Below are 22,247 nucleotides of genomic sequence, written 5' to 3' on the forward strand. Positions count from 1 at the left end.
GAGGCCAGAATAAATTAAATAACTTTCCCCAAGGTCATAAAGATGAGCAGAACTGGAATTTTAATTCAGCTCTTCTATCCTAAAGTCCAGTGCTCTTTGGAGGGATACCACATTTTCTTCTCAATAGTTCCCTGTTGGGGTTTTTAATCATATAACTTCTTAAGAAATAGGGCTTTCATTTCCATAGTACTCTTCTAATTCCTTTCACTCCATACTAGCTTAATGTGATGTTGATTTTGATTTGCCAAATGAACAAAGTGAGAGCAACCCCCATTGGGTTATCATGATATTCAGTGAGGTAATATATATTAAGTATTTTGTAAATTGCGAAGCCAAAAAATAAGCTATCATTATTGCTGTTGTTATGTGCTGTCTCTTCTAGACAAAGTGGTTGCATTCACTTTTCAGGTGTTCCATCTTTCCCAAGGTTTATTAGTTAAGTGACCTTTAGGTGCTAGTTTTCCATCTGGTAAAGCATTAAAAAGGGCTCCAGAATCATGGCTCCTGTAGGGGTTTCATCTCTGGCATTGATGCTCCCAGGTACTGAGAGCTCTGCATTGGACTCAGGGCAAATATTTGCACTTTTTCATTTTTGCTAAAGAATTTTCCAAAGATTTATAACAGGAAGAGCACAAGACAAAAAAAAATGTGACATACTCTTCCCCATTCTATCACTTCCCTGTCACCTCAACATACTGCCAACTATTTGTCACTAAGATATGTAGCATAAAAGTTCCTATGAAGTTAGGCAGTCTCCAGAGGTCCTTATGCCCAAAGACTTATATTCAAATGGGAGAACTCATAGAAAGAGTGGTAGCCAGGAAAGGGTGTTTTAGTCAGCAATGATGAGAATGATGAGTTGATCCATAATGCAATACATTAGCATGTACATTCCAGAAGTAAAAGGAGTATTGATTCGTATACTATACCCAGAACAGGAAGTAAAAGGGAAAACTACTCATATAGTAGTTGGTAGTAGATGGTAATGTGGCCCAAGAAGATATCCGGTAGGGAAGCATAAACTGCAGTGACTTATACATAGTGGTCTGGGTGTGTTTTTTTTTTTTCCTTTATCTATCAGTTGAAATAGCTCAGCTCTAAGATGAGGAACTGATAGATGAGTGAGTCAGCTGGCCCAGGGTCAGGAAGCCTAATTCCTGGAGGTACAGCCTAGAGGCCACAGTCGCAGGTGGGGAGATGGAAATCATCAAGAGGACAGACAGAAAGATTGTATGGGTAGATGATTGAATGACATACAAAGCACGGTTTGTTTTGTAGATGGATGCGATGGACTAGGTATTATGTGACAGACTTAGAGTAACCAAAGCAGAATTCACAAGACAAAATCACATATGCACAAAGTAAATAACATTGGAGATTTCTAACAGAGTTCTTTTCCATGTTGCCCTCCCTAAGTCATGCCACACACTGGATAGAGACAGTACAAAGAGCCTCACAAGCTTGTAATTCAGCATCTGGACATGAGGGCCTCTACCCAGTTGTCCCATGGCAGTGGATCAGTATGTAACACTCCACACCACAAATGAGGTGATAAAAAATAATTCCATGGAGCCACGTGAAGGAAAAGCAAGGCATTTGTCAGAATGGAGACTGGAAGATAGAGAGCAATGGAGAGCAAGCTCAAGACCATAACAGTACCACTTGAAGGAACTACAGATATTGAGTCCAAAGATTACAAGATTCAGTATGCAAGAAATAACTGTGCTCAAGTGTTCGAAGGGTTGTCTCATGAAAGAAAGTGAACCTATTCTGTTTGACTCCAGAGGGCAAAACCAGGAGCAAAGGAGAGATTTAAAAAAGACAAGTTTATGTTTGATGCCAGGAACAAAACTGCCTAAAAATTAGAGCTTTAAAAGAGTGGAGCAGGTTATATTGGCATACTGTTGCTCCTTCCTTAATTAAAAAGCTTTGAGACAAGGCTCACGGGCACCTTTGAGGTATTTAGGGAAAGAATACTTTTGGGATGTGAATAGTTCTAAATGAACTCTAAGGTCCCTTCCAGCTCTAAAAATCATATAATTCTGCTATTTTCTGAAAAGTATCATCCTTGCTACCAGATATGTCAGTAGAAAATTCCATTAAAACAGCTGTAAAAATGAGTAAAAGTTCAAATAGGGGTCAGAATCCAATGGACCAGCTTTGCAACTGAGGGGAAATGAAATGAAAATTCCTATTGATGCAGATGATAATGAGATCATGAAACAACAAGAAATTCCAGAATGATTCGAAAGATAAATTAAAAAGTTTAAGAGAATGGATTAGGATTTTATTTAGGTTGGAAATCAATCTCAATATATCAAAATTGGGGGGCAGAGCCAACACGGCACAGTGAGAGCAGCTACTCACCTAAGCTCTTAGACAAACTTCTTCAGATACTTCTAAAAAGAGAATCTGACCAAATTTTGGAGGTGCAGAATTCGATAGAAGACAGACTGTGGCAGGTTCACAGAAGAGACAGACTGGAAGGTTGACAGGAAGGATCTGTTCCATGTGGGTAGAGAAACATACAGTGCACAGTGCAGCATGTCCCTACCACAGCAGGGCCGAGCAGGAAAGACCCGTGGAAGTCTGAGGCAGCAACAGCATGGGGGAATCTCTAGAAAACACCAAAGGATGGGAGTCCAGCGGAACCGAGCATATGAGAGCCATGGAGCCGCAGGAGTCTGTGGCAGCTGCTCCTGAGACTATCAGCCTGCAGATTAAATATCTGTAAGTCACCTACTTGAACTTCTGGGAGCCAAAATGGTGGAGTAATCAATAAATGCATTCTCCCCCTCTTCTTGCTGACCTTGAAAGAACCAGAAAATATTTCCCCAGAAAAATTCTGAATCAGTGGGATCAGCAGAAGGGGCAAATAGTCTTGTAGCACGTGAGGCTAGAAAAATCTTGTTGTGGTAGAGACTGGAGCTGTCCCAGACAGCCCCACTTCAGTGAACTAGGAGGAGATCTGGAGATTCAGGGGGGTGGAGCCTTGCAAAAACCAACACCAGGACCCCAGGCCTGCCTCAGCACCCCCCCTGAAATGGAAAGACACTAGGACAACTGGGATCACCAATGGCTGAGCTTGCCTTGCTCTAGCTCAGTTGAGGAGATCTCCCTTGAGCAGACAACCCCTCCCCCACACTTAACAAGCTAGTCCCAAGGCTAATCAGGGAAAACACAAAACAAAAAAACATATTCACCTGGTCTCTGCTTTCTCACACCAGCCAGCTCAACACCAGATTCTTTAGCTTCTAGCTGAAAGAACCAGAGGCCACAAGACACAAAGCATCATCATCATAACTAAGAAGCAAAGTAGGAAGTAAAAGATCACACAATCTTTCCATGGGGACAAGGACCAAAACATGAATACCAAAGAGGTCAATATTCACACTGTATTCCCATCTGAAATTTCAGAAGGGACTATGAACTGGTCACATGCACACAGAGCACTCTTGGAAGAGCTGAAGAAGGAAATAGGAGAAAAACTGGCCAATGATTTTAAAAGTATGAAAAAAGAATTCACTGAAGAGAATAGCTCTTTAAAAAGGAAAAAAAAGGAAGCATATAACCTAACTGGGAAAATTGGACAAATAGAAAAGGGAGCACAAAAAGTACCTGGAGAAAATAATTCCTTAAAAGGAATAATTGGACAGATGGAAAAGGAGATGCAAAAGTTAACTGAAGAAAATAATTTGATAACAATTAGAATTGGGCAAGTAGAAGTTAATGACTCTATAAGACATCAAGAATCAGTCAAACAAACTATAAAGAATGAAAAGACAGAAGAAAATCTAAAATATCTAACTGGAAAAACAACTAACCTGGAAAATAGATCTAGGAGAGAAAATTTAAGAATTATTGGCCTACCACAAAGCTGTGATGAAAAAAGGAGCCTGGACAATATCTTCCAAGAAATTATCAAGGAAAACTGCCCAGAAGTGCTAGATTCTGAAGGCAAAATTGTCATAGAAAGAATTCACCATTCACCTCCTGAAAGGGATCCCACACTAAAAACATCAAATAATATTGTTGCCAAATTCCAGAATTATCAAATGAAGGAGAAAATCCTACAGGTAGCCAGAAAGAAATCATTCAAATATTGAGGAGCTACAGTCAGGATCACATAGGACCTTGCAGCTTCTACATTAAAATACCAAAGTAATTGAAATATGATTTTCCATAAGACAAAGGAACTGAGACTACAGCCAAGGATCAATTACCCAGCAAAGTACAGTATAACATTTCAGGCAAGGGGATGAACATTCAATGAAATAAGGGATTTCCAGACCTTCCTAACCAAACGGCCAGAACTAAACAAAAAATTCAATCTTCAAACACAGGTCTGAAGAGAAGCATAAAAAGGTAAACAGGGGAAAAGAAACCTTGTTACTCAATTTGGGCAAACTGTTTACCTCCCTATAAGGGAAGATGATAATTGTTCATCTTGAGAATTGTACATTTATTATGAAATATAAAAGTGACATACATAGATAGAGGTAGTGGGTATAAAGTAAATGCTGTGATGATAAAAATGTGATTTAAGAATGAGAATAGATTGTGACAGGAGATGTAAAAAGAAGGAAGCACAAAATGGTAAATTATATCACAGGAAGAAACATCAAATTATGTTACAGTAGGGGGAAAGAGAGGAGGGAGATGAACATTGTTTGAGGGGTACTCTCATCTGATTTGATTCAAGGAGGGAATAACAAACTTAATTCGTTATATAAATTTAACTAGCTCTACAGGCAATAGGAGGGGTAGGGGGAAAGAAAGGGGAGGGGAGCTTGAAAGGAAGGAAAAAAGTAGCAAGGGGAATAAAAGGGAGGGGGGCTGAAAGAAGGAAGGGAAGACTGCAGGGGTTGGTGGCCAAAAATTTAAACTTTATTGTGGAGGGGAAAGGAGAAGAGAGAACTAAAAACACAAACGGTGGACAAGAGGAGGAGGGAAAGACATAGATAGTAATCATAACTGTTAATATAAATGGGATGAACTCTTCCATAAAACAGAGATGGAGAGCAGAATGGATTAAAAATCATAATTCAACAATATGTTGTTTACAAGAAACACATTTGAAATGGGGGATAAACACAGGATAAAGTTAAAAGGTTGGAGCAGAATATATTGTGCTTCATCTGAAGTAAAAAGAAGCAGGGGTAGCAATCCTAATCTCAGACAAAGCAAAAGCAGAAATTGATGTAATCAGAAGGGATAAGGAAGGAAACTCCCTGCTAAAAGGCACCATTACCAACGAAGCAATATCCCTACTAAACATATATGCTCCAAGTGGTATAGCATCCAAATTCTTAAAGGAGAAGTTAAGGGAGTTACTGGAAGAAATAGACAACAAAGTTATACTAGTGTGGGACCTCAAGATATCTCCCTCTCTGAATTTGATAAATCTAACCTTAAAATAAATGAAAAAAAGTTAAGGCTGTGAATAAAACTCTAGATAGGGTAGTTATGATAGACCTCTGGAGACTATTGAAGGGGGATAGAAATGCATATACCTTTTTCTCAGTGGTATATGGAACATATACAAAAATTGACTATGTTCTAGGGCATAAAAACCTCACAATTCAGTGCAGAAAGACAAAGACAGTCAATGCATCCTTCTCAGATCATAATGCAATAAAAATTATATGTAATAAAAGGTCATGGAAAGATAGACCAAAAATTAATTGGAAACTAAATAATCTAATCCTAAGGAATGAGTGAGTTAAACAACACATCATAGAAACAATCAACAACTTCATTCCAGAGAATGACAATAATGAGTTTTGTTTTATTTTGTTTTTAAATAAATGTCCTTGTATAAATTGTTCAGGCTCTTCTCATTTCATTCTATCTCTGTTCGCAGTTCCCCAGTTTCTCTACACGTTTCTTTTGTCACTTCTTGTGGTATAATAATAAAGCTGTGTCATCTTGGGCAAATCATTTAACCCCTATTTACCTCAATTCCACATTTGTAAAATGAGGGAATACTGGATGAGAAAATGGCAAACCACTCCAGTATCTTTGCCAAGAAAACTCACTGGATTAAAGTCAAGGAGATTACATAAAATCAGATACTTTATAAAAAGTACAGAATATATAACAAGTGCTTGCAATATTGAATGGAATTAAATTGGAAAATTCTCCGAGCCTTTTCAATGATTACAAGCAGTTCTCTAATTTTTTTTTTTTTAACACTAGTATTCTTTGGTTAATGCCTTATAGTGGCAAATCATAGAACATCATGATCTGTGATGATGATCAATAGTGAGATGTATGGTAGGCATAGGGGGTCTACAGACTACAGTTGATATTGATGAATATATTATAAATCCAAAGGGTAACATTAAGAATCATTTTATATGATTATCTTGTATTTCATTGCTCATGGTAAGAGTTTGCAAAATGACTACAGTGAAGATTATATAGCTCTAAGAACATCAGTTGCAAATGATTAGGAAGTGAAGAAATTCAACAAAGAACTCAATAAAGCTATATATATATATATATATACACACATACATACATATATACATTATATGCGCATGCTAGAAATCAGTTTATGAGTAAAAAAAAATAAAAGTGCCTACTGTTTGTTAATATACAGAAGTTTCATACCTACAGTAATTTCCTTTGAGAAGAGAATGAATCAGCATGGAAAGCACCAAATAGTTGTTGAGCCATTTCCTTCTCCAGCTGATTTTACAGATAAGGAAACTGAAGCAAACAGGGTTAAATGACTGGGCCAGTGTCACATAGTATGTATCTACTTAAGGCCAAATTTGAACTCCTTTAAGATAAATCTTTCTAATTCCAAGCCCAGTGCTCTCTCCATTGTGCTACCTACCTGCCTTATCACACTCACACTAAATACTACTACATGAAAATAATGTTGAATATTTTTTAAGAGACAAGAGCATAGAATTACTGTCGTGAAAATAACTTAGCTATCTAGATAGAGATAAAGAGAAAAAATACCAAATTAGAAGATCAAAAAGGAGAAGAAACTTTTCATTAAATTTAAGTGATTCAAGTACAACCTATTTTGAGAGATTTTTTTTCTAAAAATCCATGTTTTTTAATGATTAGGCTCATATTTGAAGGATATGCCATTTGGAGGTTCAAAATGAGCTTCATTGTTTTTTGAAATAATGCATTCCACTTCTTTCTTTGATTTCTTGTAATTGTAGAATAATCTTTTTACTCAAATTGCTATTCCTTTATATTTCAAAGTCTTTCTCATGAAGTGATTGGTTTTCATTGAATTTATTGAATGTAGCCACATTATAGCTTGAAATTTGAAGGACAATTTTTTTCTTGTCAGTTATCTGTGGATTTCTCTCAATCAATGATTTTTCTGTCTATATTCAGAAACTGCAAACAGTTTTCTTGTTCTATTTCCTGCAAGTAATTAACTCAACTTGTCAAGGTCTCTGAAAAACATTTAAAGATGAAACTATCATAAGAATGACAGATGAAAATGGAAAAGATCTGTCAGAATTTCTGTAACAAACTCTTTTCTCCATCAATGACAGTGGAGGCACCCCACTCAGACTCTAAAATTATAGTCCCTGTTGAATTGCATGATGGAATAGAAATAGCACTGAAGAAAATGAAGATGGTAACAACACTAGACTAGATCGCAGAAGAAATTACCACTATGGAAGTGACACAAATTTAAGGGTATATCTGATAGGAGAATATCAAATTCTTAGAGAAGAAAACAACCTTGTTCATCTGGGCTAGCTGAGATCAGTAAAGCAGACCATTTCTTTGGGCTGTTGTGCTGTCTCCTCAATAGCCAGTGGGAACTCAAATGGCTTTGAAGGATTTCCTACTTTCACCAATGTAGGGGCTCCCAAAGATTGAGCTTTTTTTCTCACCAAGCACCTAAGCACACTCCAATCTCAAGATAACAATTTGCCACTACAATCAGGAAAGAAGACACGTACCAGGAAGAAACTTTTTATATGGAACAATGAAGGAAGGAAGGAAGGAAGGAAGGAAGGAAGGAAGGAAGGAAGGAAGGAAGGAAGGAAGGAAGGAAGGAAGGAAGGAAGGAAGGAAGGGGGAGAAATAAAGGAAAACACTTACTGAAAAATGAATAAGGGCCTTGTTATTACACAGGCCTAGAAGAAGGATTACCAAACTTCTATGTGGATTTGAAACCAGGAAAGGTACATTTCACATTCTTCAAGGACTGTGTCTTCACTGGCCAGTCTATTCATTACACATTGATCAAATCTATCGCATAAAATAATCTACTTCTCCATTTTTCCTAGTAAAAAAAAAGTAGTATTCATCTTTTGTTACAAAGACAGAACTTCCTAACAATTTTGCTACATTTTCTTCCTGGTTCAAAGCATTAAAAATACCCTCTTGCTTTTATGATTCCCTCCCCAAAAATTCTCTATTCTATTCTCATAGTAAGAACTCCCTCTCATTTCTTTTGCATGTCAGAAGACCTTCTTGATTAAATGTTCTAGTGAATGCACTTTGAACTCCTATTTGACTAGTATGTTCTTTAATCACCTGTGACATGTGAAGAAGGGGGAGGAGGAGGAGGAGGAAGAGAAAGAGAAGATGAAGAAGGAGAAGGAGATTAAGAAGAATGAGGAGGAGGAGAAGGAGAAGAAGGAGGAGGAAGAGAAGAATGAGGAAGAGGAGAAGGAGAAGAAAGAGAAAAAGAAGGAGAAGAAGAAACTAAAGATTATTTTCATGGGGTTAACATCATCAGAGAATGGCAATGACTCTCTTTCTGTGTAGTAGTTTGCAGAATGGAGGCACTTACTAAGATTGTTCTTGGGATCGCTTCATCATTCTTAAATTTGTTGTCCATTTTAATTCATTAACAGAGCCTATGTGGACAAAGAAGTCTCCTCCATTCTCTTTCTGACCACCATTATATCTAGAAACATCAAGAAGCTCACATTCCCCTGGAGGATAATACATATGTATATCTACATACATATGTGAAGGCATATATTCATGTAGAAGCATATAGATATGTTTGTATGTAAAATATATATGCTTATATGTGTATGTATGGATGCACATATGCTATGTATGTATTTAAAGGGGAAAAGAGCTTGATAGGAGACAGAACATCTTTTATTGTTGTTCAGATATATCTGACTCTTTGTGACTCCATTTGGAGTTTCTTCTCAAAGATATTGAAGTAATTTGCCACTTCCTTCTCCAGCTCATTTTACAGATGAGGAAACTGAAGCAAACAGGATTAAGTGACTTGCCCAAATTCATACAGCTAGTAAGTGTCTGAGGCCAGATTTGAACTCAGGAAAATAATACTTCCTGATTTCAAGCCCACAACTCTACCCACTGCACCACTTTGCTGCCTTACTTTACCTTAAAAGAAAGCTTAGAGATAGGGTGGAGAAGGGCTCATATTCTAGGAATGGGGTACAGACTATGAAAGGAGATGAAACAGTGAGCAGTGATTAGGATAGATGTGTTGAATGTAGTGTACATGAAAGGTAATTATCAATCAATTAATTAACATTAATTGATTCAGTAATTTATTATTTACTGTTCCCAAGTGCTGGAAATATGAAAACAAAAAAGGATCCTCAATATATATAATATATGTAATCCTCAAATTGTAATCTTCAAGGGGCTTATAATCTACCAAGAGAAAGTGTACCTAGATAATTATAAACCTCTGGTGCCCTTGCTTCAAATTTCTCCCCTCCTCAATCCTGATTTTCCCCAAGTGTAAGTCTAAAGATGTCGCTTCATACTCAGTCAACTCCAATGATTCCCAATTGCCTCCAGGATCAAATAAAACCTTCTCTGTTTAGCTTTTGAAATTCCCTTACAACAAGCTGCCATCCTACCTCATTGCCCTTCTCTCCTCTAAAGTTCAACCAAATTGTCCTTTCTGGTCCTCACACACAAGCAGTTCTTCATCTCCTGTTGCTTCATCTTTGCACTAGCTGTCCCTGAGGGCTGAAATGTGCTCCCATCTTATCTTACTGGTTCCTTTAGATAGTGATCACCCCAAAGCTTAGTAGAGAGGCCAAAGCCACTTTGAGAAGGGCTTTAGAGACCATGCTAAAGACCTTAAATTTTATCCTAGATACACTAGGGGACTTCTAGAGTCTCTTGTTCAGGGAAATGACAGGGTTAGATTAATGCCTTAGAAAGGTGATTTTGGTAACTTTCTGTAGGAGAGCAGAGATACTCTGGAAACTCAGAGTCCAAATGGGAATTCACTGAGAGGTGATGAGGATTTAGACTAAGGTGTTGACCATGTGAGTGCAAAGAAAGGAATAGAAGCAAGAGATGTGGTAGAAGTCAAAACTAATGACAATTGATTTACACTGAAGACATTGGGGATAAATGCCCAATGTTAGTTACAATAATATTTTTTTTTCATATTGTGAAGGTCATTAAAGTTAAGGGAGGGTACTTTGTTTAGGATATCTTCAGAACTAAAAGTATATGTGTATGTGTGTGTGTGTGTACATGTATATAAACATGTGTATATATGTATGTATGTATGTGTATTCCTTGGATGCAGATGGCATCTTCCTTCATATAGCCTTGGTAGTCATTTTGAGTTGACCACACAGTCAAAATAACAGTCACTCAAAGTTGTCCTTAGAACCACATTGCTGTTCCTGCGTACAGCATTCTCTTGGTTCTGCTCATTTTGCCCTTCATTGTTTGACGCAAATATATCCATATTTTTCTAAGCCCATTGAAGAGTAAAATAAATAAATTTTTAAAAATTAAAAATTTTAATAATTCTTAAAAACTCAGAAAAACAATAAACAAAAGAAAAGCAAAATGTAAAATTATAGGTGGGAAAATTCCTGAAAAGAAGGACAAAAAGATGTTGTCACAAAGGCCCATCTAGATTTCCAATTCCAGAATAATAAGAAAGTAAGACAAATCATGGCAGTTACAGAGAACAAAAGAAAAAATGGAAAATAAAACAAGAGTTCGTTATAAGCAGATATCATAACAGCTTGCTCGTTAGATTAGTGTGATTACTTCTTTATTAGGCCTTATTTGAGCTGTCATCTGGTATCAATTAGGTCACTTATAGTCTGTCAGTTCTACTGGAGGGAAATGGAGTACAGTCCATCATGGTATATCGGAGGGATAATTGTAGCAAAGTTAATCATGGTCAATTTCTATTTAGTCCTTCTACAATCACCAGAGCTTATTTTGGCCTTGCTTTGATGATGAGTGCAAAAAAGGATGTGAAAGGTAGGAAAAAAGATTTACTCAAAATCTTTAGAAATGTTCCTATTTTCATTTCTGAAGATCATCATCATCATCATCACTGGAATTAGGGCAGAGGGAGGGAGGGAGGCTGTATTAAAAACCAAACACAAATAATGCCCAGACTAGGGGAATAGTGGAAAATGGCTAATCTCCCTTTCTTTTTAATTACTTAGATCTGCACTATAAGAAGGATAGTGACTTTATGTACAGATAGCTATTTGATATTTCATTACACACTGTGGATACTTGTCAAACAAAAACTAGAAGGGGAGAGATGAGACTTGTGAAAGAGTGAAGGAAATTATACATATATGCTACAGTAAAGAGATAAAACAGAATTTGGGATAATAACATTCCAGGAAAGATATTAACATCAGCGTCCTTAGAACAGAAGTTTAATCTGTCTTATTAACATTTTCTCCATTCTTTTTTTTAAGTCTATACAATCAATAAAACAATAAATCAAGCTCTGATTTGTACCATTTGCCATTTTCCAAGGTGTAAATGCTCACAGTGAAAATTTAACAATTGGCTCTCCCAAATCAGCTTGAGTTAGCTCCAGCACATCCTTGCCTATATGCTTTGTACAGTATACACTCACGCTCAAAGCAATTAACCAGTCTAAAAGAGCTAAACTGACATCAATACTCTCATCCTTCCTTGAGGATTTGGTATGATTGTTTATTTGATTAAAGGACAAACCTAAAAGCATGGATAAAATAAAGGTGAACTATAATGATAATGTGTACTAAATCTAGCTACTCTCTGAGCTTAACAAACCAACCAAGGCTAGTCTTGAGATCACAAAAACCTAGTTCTAAATCCCTCCTCTCTTATTTACCAACCATGTGACCATAGCTTCCCTCATTAAATAGAAATTACAGATAAATTAGGACCTACCTTATAAACTTGTTTTGAGATTCAAGCAATTTATGAACTGCTGGCATACAGATGTTAGTTATCATCAATAGATGTGAATCAATGTATAATCAATAGCCTCAGTAACTTGTACTTTGAACATTATAGGTCTAAATATGTTTGTTGAATTTTGAAAGTATAAGTAAAGTGTTTCAGACGTTTACTAGCTGTGTAACCCCTGGGAAAGTCACTCAACTGTGTTTCTCTTAGTTTCTTCATCTGTAAAACGAACCAGAGAAATGAAAAATTAGTATCTTTGTCATGAAAACCCTAAACAGGGTCACAAATATTTGGACAGGACTGGAAAATGTCTGGAAAAAAGTTAAGTAGGATTTAGCTGTAATAAAGATATTTAAGAAAAGGGAACATGGCATAGCTGGGTTTAGGGTCAAGACACTTTGGTTCATTCCCTCCTCTTCACTTTTATTAACTGTGGGACCGTGGACAAGTCACTTAATCTCTCAGTGACCCTTCCCCAGGCAATTCTCTAAAATTATAAATTACACACAAATTGCTGATATTCATTGATGAAGGTGTTTTCCATACTGAGAAGTAATGACAGACCAAATACTAATCCCTTTCTCCCCAAAAAAAGAAAAATCAAACAACTTATTTAAAATTGGTTTACAAGTCACTTGACCTGTCAAGGAAAAAAAAGGAGTGTGGTACACAGGGGGAAAAAGTATTGCCTTTGAAATCCAAGAAGCTGAGATTGAATACAAGTCTTGCCATTTTGGGCCTTGTGACCCTACAAAAATCATTTTATTTCTCTGGGCCTCATTTTTCTCAACTGAAAAATGAGGGAATTGGTCTAGATAAGCTGTAAGTTCACATACAGCTCTAAATCTATGATTCTCTAACAGAAAGTTGCCCAGATATTCATACCTTAAGAAAAGATCTGTTTTAATAAAAGATTAGATATATCTACATCTTTATCCTCCATGTTCTGTCCGATCTCTAATTTTTAGTCTATGCATTCCCTCCAAGCTCTGAACAGCCCTTGTTTCTGCCTTAGTGATACTATGACCGCTGTGACCACGCTCACCCAAATTTATGAAATTGTAAGAAAGAGATGGTCACAAAAATGTCAACTCAATTAGTATCATGTAATCATATTGCTATAGTAAACACTAGAAGCTTTCTTACATGTCTTCCATCCAGTGGCTAGTGGGCAGTGGATCTCTATTACTTTCCATGTGAGCATAGGGAATCTAGTTCACTGGGGCTTCATCCAGCTTTAACAGAATGTGGACAAGTTGATGTGTGTCCCAATGTCTGCCATTGTTGCCCTGTGAAAATGCAGACCAGTTAATAGAAGCACAATATGCAAGATGCCAGTGAGTCTCTATGATTTACAATATGTCTAATGAGCAAGCCCGATGAAGAGGTTTGTTGTCTACCATAAAACCAGATGGATGTAAGCAGTGATTAGAAGCAATTAACTCCATGCAGCACTAAATAACTTTCCATCATTAATGTACATTTTTCCACCTCATTAGAGGTACCAGAGGAGAGCACGAGGTAAGAAGCACTCAATTTGAATTTCAGATATGCATATGTTTTGGGGTGAAAACCCTTTTGCAAGGAAAACAAAATACATATTGATACAAATTCTATTCTGAAGTCATCTATGGACCAACCATATTGGTACTGGCTAATTTCTGCCTGAGAATGACCATTTGTTAACCTTCGATATCATGTCATTTAAACCATAGTTTTCTGATGGGAAAGCCTTCAGATTATCAACAAAACAGGTGATAAAGGAAATAGGTTATAGAGAGATTAGTAAGCCTATAGTGATTGCTAAATTCATTTAAGAGGATATATCTTGAAAATCATTTTGGAATTTGAAAAAGGCTTAATGTAAGATATAAGATGTATTTAGGGGGATTTCAATTTTAGACACCCAAAATGAAAGATTGCTTGATAATTCCCAGTAACTAAGATGTTTAGCAGTAACATCTCTGCAGATTGGCAGTCCTCTAAGTAAGAAAATGTGCTAATTCATGGGTATAATTCAAAATAGCATACACATGCACTAAGTGTACAAGCCACTCATGTCCTATTATAGCTTCATAACAAATAGGAAAATATGCAAACGAATTCAGTACTTGAAAGAGAGAAGTACTGAATTCTACTAGATCCTGGTGTATTGGCCTCCACACATATAAAGGGATCTATTATGTAAAATACATAATTACACATTGGTTAACTTTAGAGTTAGAAAGAACCTCAAGAGAATATTTAGGTCAACCCAATGAATACCATTATTACATTTCCAATAAGAGGGTATCTAGTCTCTGCTTGAAGACCTTCAAAGAGGTTTCCTCATAAGGCAGCCCATTCCATCTTCACATAACAATACTTGTTGGGAATTTTTCCTTAAATTAAACCTAAATTGGCATCTTTACAATTTCCACCCAATGTTCCTGCTTCTGCCCTCTAAAATCCAACAGAATAACTTAAATTACTCCTTGAACGATAGCCTTTACACACTTATGCCTCTGTCTTCTTCTTTCTAGGCTAAGCATCCTCAGAATTTTTAATTGGTCCTCAGATAATTTCAATTTGCTAGACTAAGTTCAGTGCTGGATTGTCAAGATTTTGTTGATTCCTTACTCAGCCACTTAGTGTACTAGACACCCTTTCAGCTTTGTGTAATGAGAATATTAGTTGTAATATCATTTATCATGCATTTAATGTGTTCTAGACACTAAACTGAGTACTTTAAAAGTATTATCTTATTTGATCTTCACAACAACTGAGAGAGGTAAGGAGTTATTATTACCCTCATTTTACAGTTGAGGAAACTGAGTCAAACAAAGGCTAAGTGATTTGCTCAGGATCACTATTAAGTATCTGAGGCTACATTTGAACTCAGGTCTTCCTGACTCCAGACCAATTTTCTATCCACTTGCACTTTAACCTAAATTCCTGAAAGAACTGAAATAAAAATCAAGAAATCAACTGAGGAACCAAATAAGGGACTTCTTTCACCCCTAGAATTGCACAGAAAGTCAGCCTGGCAATCATGAGCAACAAAGAAATAAGTCACCAGAAAAGCCAGCATCAGCCCAGAGACCAGAGATATGCTTAAATGCCTGTAAGATTCACTATCCAGAAAGACAAAGAGTAGAGAGCTGGTTTGATGAGGGTCCAAGGTGGTTGGAAAGCCACAATATGGATATTGGAAGGCACCAGAAGTGGCTATGACAAGTCTGGAAGCATTCGAGCTCAGGTAGAGACATCTCAGCATCAGGAACACTGAGGTGCTTAGCTCTTTGCCCTATGATATTGTAACCTGAGGATCCAGTCAGTCGACAACCATCACCTACTGTGAGCTCCACACTGTGAGAATCATTGAGGTTACATAGAAAGGTAAAAGACACACTCTAATGTCTTTTGCAGTTTCCAATCTAATGTGAGAGGCAAAGTGCAGGCAATTCTGCACAAACAGGGTAGAGAAATGATAAGTTGGAAACAATCAATCAAGGGAGGACACTAAAATTAAGAGAGATTGGGAGAAATATTATGGAGGTTTAATGGATAATCCTTATCAACAGATTGGATGTGAGTTAAGAGATTGTGAGAACTTGTGGATGACATCTAGATTTTAAGGTTGCATGACTAAGTAGACAGTGGATCCCTCCATAATTATAGGGAAGCTGAGAAAAGCAGAGTTTGGAAAGAATGACAATGGGTTTAAGTTTTGGATAAGTCTTAATGAGTTGAAGATATCAATGGGACATTCAGTGTGAGATGACCAGCATATATAGTTAGAAATATGAAATTGGAGATCAGCAAAGAGATTATAGGGCTGGATAAAGCATATTTGAGAATTATCAGCATAGAATTAATAATTGATTCCATAGAAGTTATCAAGATGACCATACGAATATTATAAAGAGGAAAGAGAAAAGGGACCAGGACAGAGCCCTGGAAGACACCTCCAGCAGTAGTTGTAATCTGGATGAAGGTCCAGCAAAGGAGACTGAGAAAGAACAGTCATGGTAAGAAAGTCTGTCTTTCTTTATATTATATTTATATATTATATTTCCTTATACTATATTTATACGCACAAAGACCAGAAAAAAATACATTGTACGTAAAACTGGGAGTATTGTATATAGTTATACACATATACACTCTTAAATATGTATGTATATATATATATGTATGTTCCTGATATTCCCATAAGATAAATTTATCTATATATGTATATGTATAATACTTTTTAAAATATATATTAAATGTAGTGGTTTCACATTACTCTGCTTGTCTGTGTGACCCTCCAAACCACGCTCTCATCTACTCTGTATATTTTAGAATTTTCTTTGTGCTTTTTCTTTCTTTTTTTTAACATTACTATCACCAACCACATTCCCCAAATCTCCCCACTTGAAAAAAACAAATCAAAGTTTAATGAATATGTCTGAAAAGGTATCTCATTCTGCACCTCCAGTCCATCACCATTCTAATAAGAGATGAAAGGCATGCTTCATTATCATTTATCCTGAACTGTGATTTATCATGGTATTGATTAGGAGACTGCAGTCTTTTGAAGTCATTTTCTTATACAATGTTGCAGTCGATGTACGAACTACTTTTGTGGTTCTTCTCACTTCACTCAGTATCAATTCATATAAGTCTTTTCAGGTTTCTCTGAATGCATACCATTCATCATTTTTAATGGCACAATAATATTCCATTATGTTCCTAGACCATAATATATTCAGTCATTCCACAAATTGAGGGAAACTCATTTTGTTTCAGCTCTTTGCCTAACTCTGCAAATGTATTGCAAAAAGCTGAAAGCTGAGACTTTTTACATCAGTATAAACATATTTTATTGTTCCTTTCCTCCAGGTCTTAAGATTCAAAATGATCTGAAATACAGTGAACCTTCTGTTGTGTTTAATAAATTCTCATTCTCAAGCTGCTACTACAGTAATTACATAAAGAAGCAAAGAAGGGGATCATTTGACCTATAAATATTTTCCCCAGTCCTCATTAAGTCAAAAATTCCCCCAGCTAGGAAGAGGTAAAGCAACTACAGCTGCCTCTGTAGAGCAGGACAGGAAGAAATCTAATGGTAACCACCTCATGAATTAACAGCATAGAACACAAATCCCTAATTTGTTTGCTAGCACCCTCCCTACCATGATCCCAACAGTCCCCACCCTCTGGCAAAATGTACAACCTGACTCATCAACCTGCGCTCTGGGATCCATTTGGTAAATGTTCAACTGTCCGGGGATAAAGGCGGGGAGAATTTTATCTGTGTGTATGCATATATATGAATACAGACTTATTTATAAACATGCATATGTGTATGTATACACATATATATGTGCTATGTGTGTAGGTGTATATGTGTGTGTGCATATGCATGTGTAGGTATATACATATACATATACATATCACATATATTTCTATATATTATAGATATATTTCTATTTATAGTACACATATTTCTATATATACAAATTTCTTTGTATATTTGCATACAAATTGTATACAAATTTGTATACAAATATACAAATATGAAAAACATAACTATATAATTTCTATATATACCAATATACATGTAATCACGTGTGAGTATATATGTATAAGTACATATGTATATACACATACATGACACAGTTATATTCCATTTGTGTTATTAACACTTTCTTAAGTTTAGAAAATCAACAAAACAACAAAAAACACTGATTTGCAGTGTTTGTCAGTTTCTGAGGTGTCAGTGCTCAAAATGAAAATGGAACTGTTGGCTGTTCCTAGGAGGGTAGAGTTGGCTCCAGCACAACCCTGATCTACACAGCAATTTCCTTGCAATTCCTGCAGTATCTACTCTCACCTCACCATTCTCTGACTAAAAGTACTCCCACTTGTGGAAGAATGGGAGGTTTGAGAATGTGGGGGCATACTCTGTCTGGGGCAACAGCATGCTAGCTGCATCACTCAACAAAAGAATTAAAGAAATGAGGGAATTGGGGTGGAGAGTCAGGCCATAGGGGATGACGGGTCTGTATCAGGTATGAAGGAAGGTGGAGTAGACCCTAACTGGGAGCAGGCCTGTCCTCTAAGGGGTCTTAGACCTATGTATTGTAAATTCTCCAAATTGGCAGGAGGCTGAGACAACTTTGAGGTATAGCCCCCTAAAGGTTGCCCCAACATCATCAAAAAGAGGAGTTAAAAAAAGGAGGGGGAAGGGGTTAGAAAGTAGATATGTAAGAGGAATATAGAATAGATAAAAAGATAGATAGATAAAATATAAGTACAATAGACTAAAACTAAAACAATATCTTAGGAGGATAAGACTTAGTCAAAAAAAAAAAAAACAAACCCATGCACAAGCACATCAATTAACAAGTAAAAACTAAAACAGAAAAAAAAATAACCACAAGATATTTAAATTACTTCAAAAAAATTAAATATTGCTAGATTATAGAGAATGATTAAAAGTCTGATGAGATGGCAGATCCCATAGGATGCCAAGAGAGCATTACACCACAACATGATGTTTCAAAATGGCCAAAGGAAGAAAAAAATATTGAAAGAAGAGGAAGAGGGTAGAATAGATACCCAATCATTGAGTTATCTGAATAAAATGTCATATTACTGTGCTATGGGACACAATGAACATGATGAATACAGAGAAGCCTTGTAAGTCTTTCATGAATTAATGCAGATTGAAATTAGCAGTGAATAAAAAATATACATTCATAAAGATGTATATATGTATATATATATATATATAAAATGTATGTATGTATGTATGTATATGTATAATGACTTCAGTCATTGTTGCTGTATAGTCATTTTCAGTCCTGCCCCACTCTTCATGACCCCATTTGGGGTTTTCCTTGGCAGAGATACTGGAGTGGTTTGCCATTTCCTTCTCTAGCTCACTTTTTCAGATGGGGAAACTGAGATGAACAGGGGAAGTGATTTGCCCAGGGTCACACAGTTAGTAAGTGTCTGAGGTCCAATTTGAACTCAGGAAGAGACTTCCTGTCTTAAGGTTTGACACTCTGTCCATTCATGTAGTCATGTATAGTGACTATAATGATGTAAATGGAAAGAACAAAATAATCAAAAATGAAAGTTACAAAATTACAAAGAATAAGCCCAACTCCAAATAAAAGCTGTGAAAAGATACCTCTTTCTACTCCTTTCTAATGGTAAGTCTGTGGGTACAGAATATTTCATATATTATCATTTTTTTCATGTATTGATTTTTTTTGACTGATTCATTTTTTCCTTTACTCTTTCACTCTTTAAATATATTGTTTGTTATATGGGATGACTCTCTAAGAGCAATACACCATAGTATGATGTTTCTAAATGGTCAAAGAGAGAAAAAAATATTAAAAAAAAAAAAAGGAGGGGGGCTGAGTAGATAGCCATTGACTGAAGAGGGAGAGTTACCAGATGAAACTTAGGTGATGAAAAACTAGAGACAGAAATGAAATATTTTAGGTGGGGGGAATATAAACTACTGAGTCTGACATGGGAGAGAAAAGTGCCTTTGTCCCAGGAAATGCAGAAAGACACCTGTCACAAATACAGTTTTTGAAAGCAACACTTATGGGCCAAGAGAACTGGTTTTTATTTTCATAAGTGCCTTGTCCAGGGGAGTTCCTATCAAGTCACATTGTTCCCTATTTTTGTGGGGACTCTTCTCATTTGGAGAGCTAGGTCAGTCCAAGAGACCCTGCATGTGACAGGAAGGTGAAGATGTGCCGCTTGAAAATGTATGAAATGTTAACTGTGTTCATTCCCTTTTCCTCTTTCCTTCTTATTGCAAAGTGAGCCATTCAAGCATTGCTTCGTCTGAATTTTCCTCGCCTCTTTCAGGGAAGCATATTGGGCCAAAGCTCGCCAGCTGTCTGCTTCCTTTGCCTTCTGCTGCCATTATCCCATGGCTCCGCCCCACCTTCTGGCCCTCCAGCTTGAAGGGGGTAGGAGGGAGGAAGAGAAGCAACTCTTTTCTTCCTCCAACATGTATATCACAATGAAAAGAGCAGAACTATGTGTGTATGTATGGATATACATATGGATCTAGAAAGTGATGCATATAGTGTGGGTGTGTGCATGCATATGCATGTGAATATATACAAATTATGCCCCCGTGTGTATACACACACACACACACACACACACACACACATATATGATGCCTGTACCATATGCTCTTTCTCTACTCGGCACACATCTATGCATCTGGGAATAGACACCGAGAAACATACATCTTTTTGCTAAGACGACTTATTAAGCAGAAAAACCAATGTATAATCAATTTGAATAGCTTAACAAAATATGCAGCATTTGAATATTCCTTACAAATGTGAAGCCCTATTTTTTTCTAAATCCTTATATTTTACAGTAGCCAGCCAGCTTCACTGAGCCTATTTGGAAATTACACTTTGCAGAGTCAAAATGTTTAGAATATCAAAGCAATCCAAGTCAGAAGTTGCTATTAAGAAAACACACAGAAGAATCGTGGTAAGCATATTTTTCAAAAGTGGACAAATGGGTACATGACAATGATTGACATAACACTCTAGAAGCATAGAGCAGAATGCTTTTATAACATGTCTTAAAGCTGGAAAAGACTTTAGGGATTCTGCAATCCAATCTCCTTTATTTTAAAGCTGAGCAAACAAGTCTAAAATAGCTTCAGGGGCTTTCATTAAATTATACAGCCTGTTATGAGCAGGGCAGAACCCCAATATCTTCATTTACAATCCATTTCCATTACACCCTAATATTCTGCCTTCTCGTCCTTAGGAGGGAATAGTGGGATGAGGGGGAGAGGAGGACAGGAATAAACCTCTCTCACAGTCTTTAGTATATAAGGTTTTAACAGAAGGAACTGCTACGTATCAGGTAACATAGCTTCACTAGCAGAATGCTCAAATCAAAGAAACATAAGCTGAGCTCTAACAGGATACTGTGGTACTAAGTATGTGTATTATTAAAAATAATGAAAAAAATAATAAAAAGTGTGAAAAATGAAAATAAAAATATTAGTACTTTAGAAGAACAATAAAGGGCTATGTTCTTTTCTGTTTGATTTTTTAAAAATTTTCTTTGCTTTAAAATGTATATAGTGTATACTTAAAGTATTTTTGTTGTTCAGTCATTTTCAGTCATGTCCAACTCTTCATGACTCCATTGGGGTTTTCTGAGTAGAGAAATTTTACAGATGAGGAAACTGAGGCAAACAGGGTTAAGTGACTTGCCCAAGATCACATAACTGGTAAGTATCTGAGGTCAGATTTGAACTTAGGAAGATGAGTCTTCCTGACTCCGGATCCAACACTCTATCCACTACACCATCCAATCAAAGTATACTTTGATTATTTTTATAGTTTAAGTACCCAACTTTTCTTCTATATATTTGGATTTTTGGACAAACTCATCTCATCATAGAGCAGCTTGTTCATCCAAAAGAAATCAGGAAGATTCCATTAAAAATAAACTGGATTCTTCCCCAGGACTTAAGTTTTTCCTCCAAGGGAGTTAGTTATGGAAATAAAGACACTCTTTCAGTCCTCTTGCAATGATGAGTGAGTGATCAATCTCCCAGAGGCATGTAACAGCCAGCAATTGAATCTACTTACAGCACAGGCAAGCACAATGACAAATAGCTCCTATCTGGGCTATTTCTCAATGAACATTCCTTGTTTAGGAATTTATAAGGAAGTAATCAGTTAGTAAGATCCATCACTCACTTCAAGCAGTTCAATTATTCATCCCACTTACACTCCATTCTCCCTGGTGTTTAAATTGCTTGCTGGAAGTAATTTAAGAGTTTCTAGGGAGACCTTAACTTGTTTAGACTACTCAGAGCTGCTAAGACTTTACAAAACAATTTTGGGGGAAAAGCCTGATTCTGTAGACAGTTTCAAAAAATTGTTTAGGTCACAGACTTCTCCTGAGCTTTTCCCAGTTTTGAGTATCAGAGTAGTGGAGCAGAAACATCCAGGACACACTGGGGGTGGCTAGAAACACCAGAGATTACGGTAGGAGGCACAGGTTATGTGGGGAAACAAAAAGAAAATCCAACA

General features: G+C 36.5%; 1 long non-coding RNA gene across 3 annotated transcripts in view; it reads right to left on the bottom strand.

Moving 5' to 3' along the window:
• Positions 1-11,629: 11,629 nt before the first annotated feature.
• Positions 11,630-22,247, bottom strand: part of LOC140513669 (uncharacterized) — a 340,666-nt gene continuing 330,048 nt past the window's right edge. For all 3 annotated transcript variants that reach the window (XR_011970277.1, XR_011970274.1, XR_011970275.1), the window contains 2 exons: positions 13,315-13,457; positions 11,630-12,387 (listed from right to left, as the gene is read on the bottom strand). This is a non-coding gene — a long non-coding RNA (uncharacterized lncRNA). The remainder of the gene's footprint in view (positions 12,388-13,314; positions 13,458-22,247) is intronic.

The sequence above is a fragment of the Notamacropus eugenii genome, chromosome 7 (assembly GCF_028372415.1).
Source record: "Notamacropus eugenii isolate mMacEug1 chromosome 7, mMacEug1.pri_v2, whole genome shotgun sequence".
Taxonomy (NCBI): domain Eukaryota; kingdom Metazoa; phylum Chordata; class Mammalia; order Diprotodontia; family Macropodidae; genus Notamacropus; species Notamacropus eugenii.